Raw genomic sequence first — 5,066 nt, forward strand, 5'->3', positions numbered from 1 at the left:
CACGGCACTCAGGGATTCTTGGGAGGTGCTCAAGTAGGGGATCCAACCCGTAGGTAGCAAATACAATAATTCTTGGCACTCAGGAGAAATTTGTTGAAAGATTCAAAAAGTAGATTTTTATTTTAGTGCATCCAGATCAACATATAAACGTTTTCGGTCTCGACAACTGAGACCTTCATCAGATACGGTTGTCAATGCTGCAGTGTATATACAAAAGAGACAAGAGAAATGCTTTTGAATAAAGATAATACTGTTGCACAATAATACATGCGAAACAAATAACAAAGTATGTAATCAATACTATACTAATGAAAAAGACAGTCTGCATACAAACATAAATAGTGGCATGCAGCGCAGGTAGCAGAGATGGATGGATCCGGCCTGAACCTGCGTGAGTCGTGAGTCCTGTTCAAAAAAAGTGCTGGAAAGTGTACACGTGTTAAGGTTATACTAAATGGGAGAGAGAATATAAACAGGTAACATAGAACGGGTAACATGAGAAAACATCGGGATGTGGCCTTGTGGTGGGTCCGCTTATAACATTAAACGCACTGTCCTAGATAAAGGATACGGGAAGTGGACTACCCTCCACTAGTGGGTGTGGGGATATGCACAGTGAGCTACCTGTAAAAAGGAGAGAGAATACGCGTCAGAGTGTTGAAGACGAAAAAGAGCTGCACAGTGAAGGAGCACAAGATGTACTGTGGGATGCATGCCAAAAGAGACTAGAGGGGTGACCATCTATGAACCCAGACTGCTGCTATATGGTATAGGGCCAAACATGGTCCAGGGAGGTTTACCTGGAGAACACAGGTAGTGTGTGCAGGTCACACACTGCGTGTATAGCCAAGGAGCGGGAACGCAAGGCGCCTGTAAAATGATACATAGGACCTCATGAGACAGCTGTGGGGGTACCAAGGACGGCTGTCCTAGGCCTGGAAGCCATACCTGGGATAATGGATGGCAGTATACGGCGCTTGTGATGAAGCGAGGTGCTCGCAGGGTGAGGAGCGCTGTAGACAAAAGGTATGGGCAAAGGAATTAGTGGGACCAGAGCCAAGGTCAAAATGGAATGGAGGCAGAGCCCGCGGAGGGCTGGGACCGGTTGTGGTATTACCTGGATGGTACCGCTGCCAGGGGTGGAGAAGACGCTGCGCTGCTGTGCAAGGAGGCGCTCCCGGGGCTGCTAGGAGAAGTGCAGCACTTCCGGGTATAAAAGCGCGCAGAGGAGAGTCACCTGACGCCCGACGTCATCGGATCATGTGACCGGAGGAACCGGCGCATGCGCAGAAGAGCCGATGGGGCTGACAGTGGGGATGAGCACAGGGAGCAGCCGGCGCTAGCGTGGAGAGCTCCAGGGGACAGAATGAATAAATGTGCGGCTGCATCGCAGCATGTGGGAATGAACAGGCAGGATGAGGAGGACAAGGGATAACTACTTGGTGAGGGATAGAATATCCTAAGGGCATCTGGCATGGGTCACCCTGATTGTATAGAGAACTAGTTAACCCTATATATAAAGGCATACAGTGCATACTATACCGTGTGCAGTGTTTCGTGCGAGAGGTGCATTTAACGGTTCTGTTGAAAGAGACAGATAAGAACACAGGTTAGGGACACCTACAATAAATACAATGTTACATTTTACAAACAAGTGCTGTAAATCTATATTAAAAACAAACAACATACATGTACAATGTTACAAATATGCCGAGATGTCGTAGTCTCTATTGAGTCCCTTTGGTTCTAAGTTCTGCAGAGAATAAATCCAGTAAGCCTCCCTTTTGAGGAGTAAACTGACACGGCTTTGGCCCCTTCTTGGAGTATCTACCTGTTCAAGGACCTGGAAGCGGAGCTGAGAGATATTGTGGTTCTGTTTGGAAAAATGGTATGGGAGGGGCAGGTGTGTTTTGTTGCAGCGGATTGTAGATTTGTGTTGGGCCACCCTATCTCTAATTGGCTGTGTGGTTTCACCCACATATGCCAGCCCACAGGGGCATTTGATGACGTAAATAACATGTGTGGATTCGCAGGTGAAGAAACCTTTTATGGGAATGGCCTTGCCCGTCTGAGGGTGAGAAACTGAGGGCCCCCTCTGGACATTGCTGCACTGTAGGCAATTCAGGCACGGGAATGTGCCTTGTCTCTGGGTTTGTAAGAACGATTGTTTGGGGACCCTATTGCTAGAGCCAATGTCCGCTTTGACCAGTTTATCCCTAAGATTTCTAGCTCGTTTGTAGCAGGGCATAAAAGGTGCTCTGAATTCTGGAATACCCGGGTAGCTTTTTGTAAGGATACCCCAGTGTCTCCTGATGGTAGACTGTACCATATTGGAGAAGGGATGAAATGTAGAGACAAAAGGAATTCTCTTACGGTCATCTTTAGGTCTAACCACTGAGGTATTGCGTTTGGCCTCTGTGAGGATATGCTGCGGATACCCCCGGTTGGAGAATTTTTGTTCCATCTCACCCAGTCTCGTTTTTTTGATCTTGTCATCCGAGACGATCCTTTCAACCCTGTGGAATTGGGACTTGGGGATGGAATTTTTTATGGAAGGTGGATGGCAACTGGTGAAGTACAGGAGGCCGTTACGGTCCGTTGGCTTGGTGTATAAATCAATGGATAGGCGACCGTCCCTCTCCTTGTAAATGAGAGTATCTAGAAAGCTGATTTTGGATTTGTCATGTTGTAACGTGAAACCGAGTTCGGGCCAGATGCTGTTGATGTGTTGGTCAAAGGCTATTAATGACTCAAGGGGGCCGTCCCACACGCAGAAAATGTCATCAATATACCTGCGCCATACCCTACAGTGGGCGATGAACAGAGGGTGTTCATACACAAAGTCGTTTTCGAAAGCCGCCATGTACGCATTGGCGTACGGGGGCGCTACGTTCGCGCCCATTGCAGTACCCTGTAGCTGGGCATAAAAGGAATCTTGGAACAAGAAGTAATTATCCTTCAGGACTAAGTTTAACAGGTCCGCACAGAAGTGACGAATTTTGATATCAACTTTATTGTCTAGCAGGAGCCTATCAGTAGCGGCTAGGCCCTTATCATGGACGATGGATGTATAGAGACTATTTACATCCCATGTGATTAGGAGAGAAGAGGGAGATATAGGGCCCAAAGTTTTTATGACCTGGATGAATTCACCAGTGTCCAAAAGAAAAGACCGGGTGGTTTTAACGAGTGGAGTGAGAATTTTCTCTAATACTATGGACAGTGGTGAGAGCACTGAGTCAGTCAGGGAGACAATGGGCCGACCCGGAGGTTTAACTAGTCTTTTATGTATTTTGGGTAGGATGTACAGGATGGGAGTTATAGGGTCCTTTTTGATGAGAAAATCCCTCATCTTACTGTCTATGGTGCCAGTTTGCATGTGATAGTCAATGATTGGTGCGATTTTTTTTGCCAGTTCATTGAGGGGGTTACGTGGTATAAGTTTATATACCGCGGTATCCCCCAGCTGTCTGTACACCTCCTCCAGGTAATCAGTTCTGTCCATTATTACCGTTGCTCCCCCCTTATCCGCCGGTTTGATGATGAGAGATTTGTCAGACGCCAATTACTCCAACGACAGTCTTTCCGAAGATGAAAGGTTGGGCTGAAAATGGAACTTACCCTGTTCCAATTTTCGAGTTAGTAAGTGGATGTCCCTTTCAACAAGGGATACAAAAGTCTCCACTGGGGGATCCGACCGGGGTGGCATGTAAGAGCTATGGTTCCGAAGACCCAGGCTCTGAAGTTCCAGGAGAGTTTTTTCACCCCTATCAGGGTTTAACACCGGAGGTTGCGCTGCAAAATGGACCCGAAGTCTGAGGTTCCGGTAGAACCTTTGAAGGTCCATACTAAGTTCAAATGAGTTGAACTTGTATACCGGGCAGAAGGACAACCCCTTCTGAAGTACAGCCAATTGGTGTGAGTCCAGGTTTTTTGATGAGATATTTACTACTAGGGGGAGGTCCATACCTGTGAGCGTGTTGTTATCTGGTCTCTGGATTCCCCGGCGGCACTGGCCGCCCCGCCTCGTCTTCCTCTTCTGCGGCCTCGGTTGTTCCCTAAAAAAGAAGCAGAACTTGAGGTACCGGGTCTGCTGTCACCCCGGTCGGATCCCCCAGTGGAGACTTTTGTATCCCTTGTTGAAAGGGACATCCACTTACTAACTCGAAAATTGGAACAGGGTAAGTTCCATTTTCAGCCCAACCTTTCATCTTCGGAAAGACTGTCGTTGGAGCAATTGGCGTCTGACAAATCTCTCATCATCAAACCGGCGGATAAGGGGGGAGCAACGGTAATAATGGACAGAACTGATTACCTGGAGGAGGTGTACAGACAGCTGGGGGATACCGCGGTATATAAACTTATACCACGTAACCCCCTCAATGAACTGGCAAAAAAAAATCGCACCAATCATTGACTATCACATGCAAACTGGCACCATAGACAGTAAGATGAGGGATTTTCTCATCAAAAAGGACCCTATAACTCCCATCCTGTACATCCTACCCAAAATACATAAAAGACTAGTTAAACCTCCGGGTCGGCCCATTGTCTCCCTGACTGACTCAGTGCTCTCACCACTGTCCATAGTATTAGAGAAAATTCTCACTCCACTCGTTAAAACCACCCGGTCTTTTCTTTTGGACACTGGTGAATTCATCCAGGTCATAAAAACTTTGGGCCCTATATCTCCCTCTTCTCTCCTAATCACATGGGATGTAAATAGTCTCTATACATCCATCGTCCATGATAAGGGCCTAGCCGCTACTGATAGGCTCCTGCTAGACAATAAAGTTGATATCAAAATTCGTCACTTCTGTGCGGACCTGTTAAACTTAGTCCTGAAGGATAATTACTTCTTGTTCCAAGATTCCTTTTATGCCCAGCTACAGGGTACTGCAATGGGCGCGAACGTAGCGCCCCCGTACGCCAATGCGTACATGGCGGCTTTCGAAAACGACTTTGTGTATGAACACCCTCTGTTCATCGCCCACTGTAGGGTATGGCGCAGGTATATTGATGACATTTTCTGCGTGTGGGACGGCCCCCTTGAGTCATTAATAGCC

General features: G+C 47.3%; 1 long non-coding RNA gene across 1 annotated transcript; it reads right to left on the bottom strand.

Annotated features, from left to right (window-relative positions):
* Positions 1–402: 402 nt before the first annotated feature.
* On the bottom strand, positions 403–3,994 carry LOC143809684 (uncharacterized). Its single transcript, XR_013222393.1, has 4 exons — positions 3,970–3,994; positions 1,543–1,581; positions 572–624; positions 403–421 (listed from the first exon to the last, which is right to left on the bottom strand). It is a non-coding gene; the product is annotated as an uncharacterized LOC143809684 (long non-coding RNA).
* Between the last annotated feature and the right edge of the window lie 1,072 nt (positions 3,995–5,066).

Source organism: Ranitomeya variabilis, chromosome 2 (assembly GCF_051348905.1).
Source record: "Ranitomeya variabilis isolate aRanVar5 chromosome 2, aRanVar5.hap1, whole genome shotgun sequence".
Taxonomy (NCBI): Eukaryota; Metazoa; Chordata; class Amphibia; order Anura; family Dendrobatidae; genus Ranitomeya; species Ranitomeya variabilis.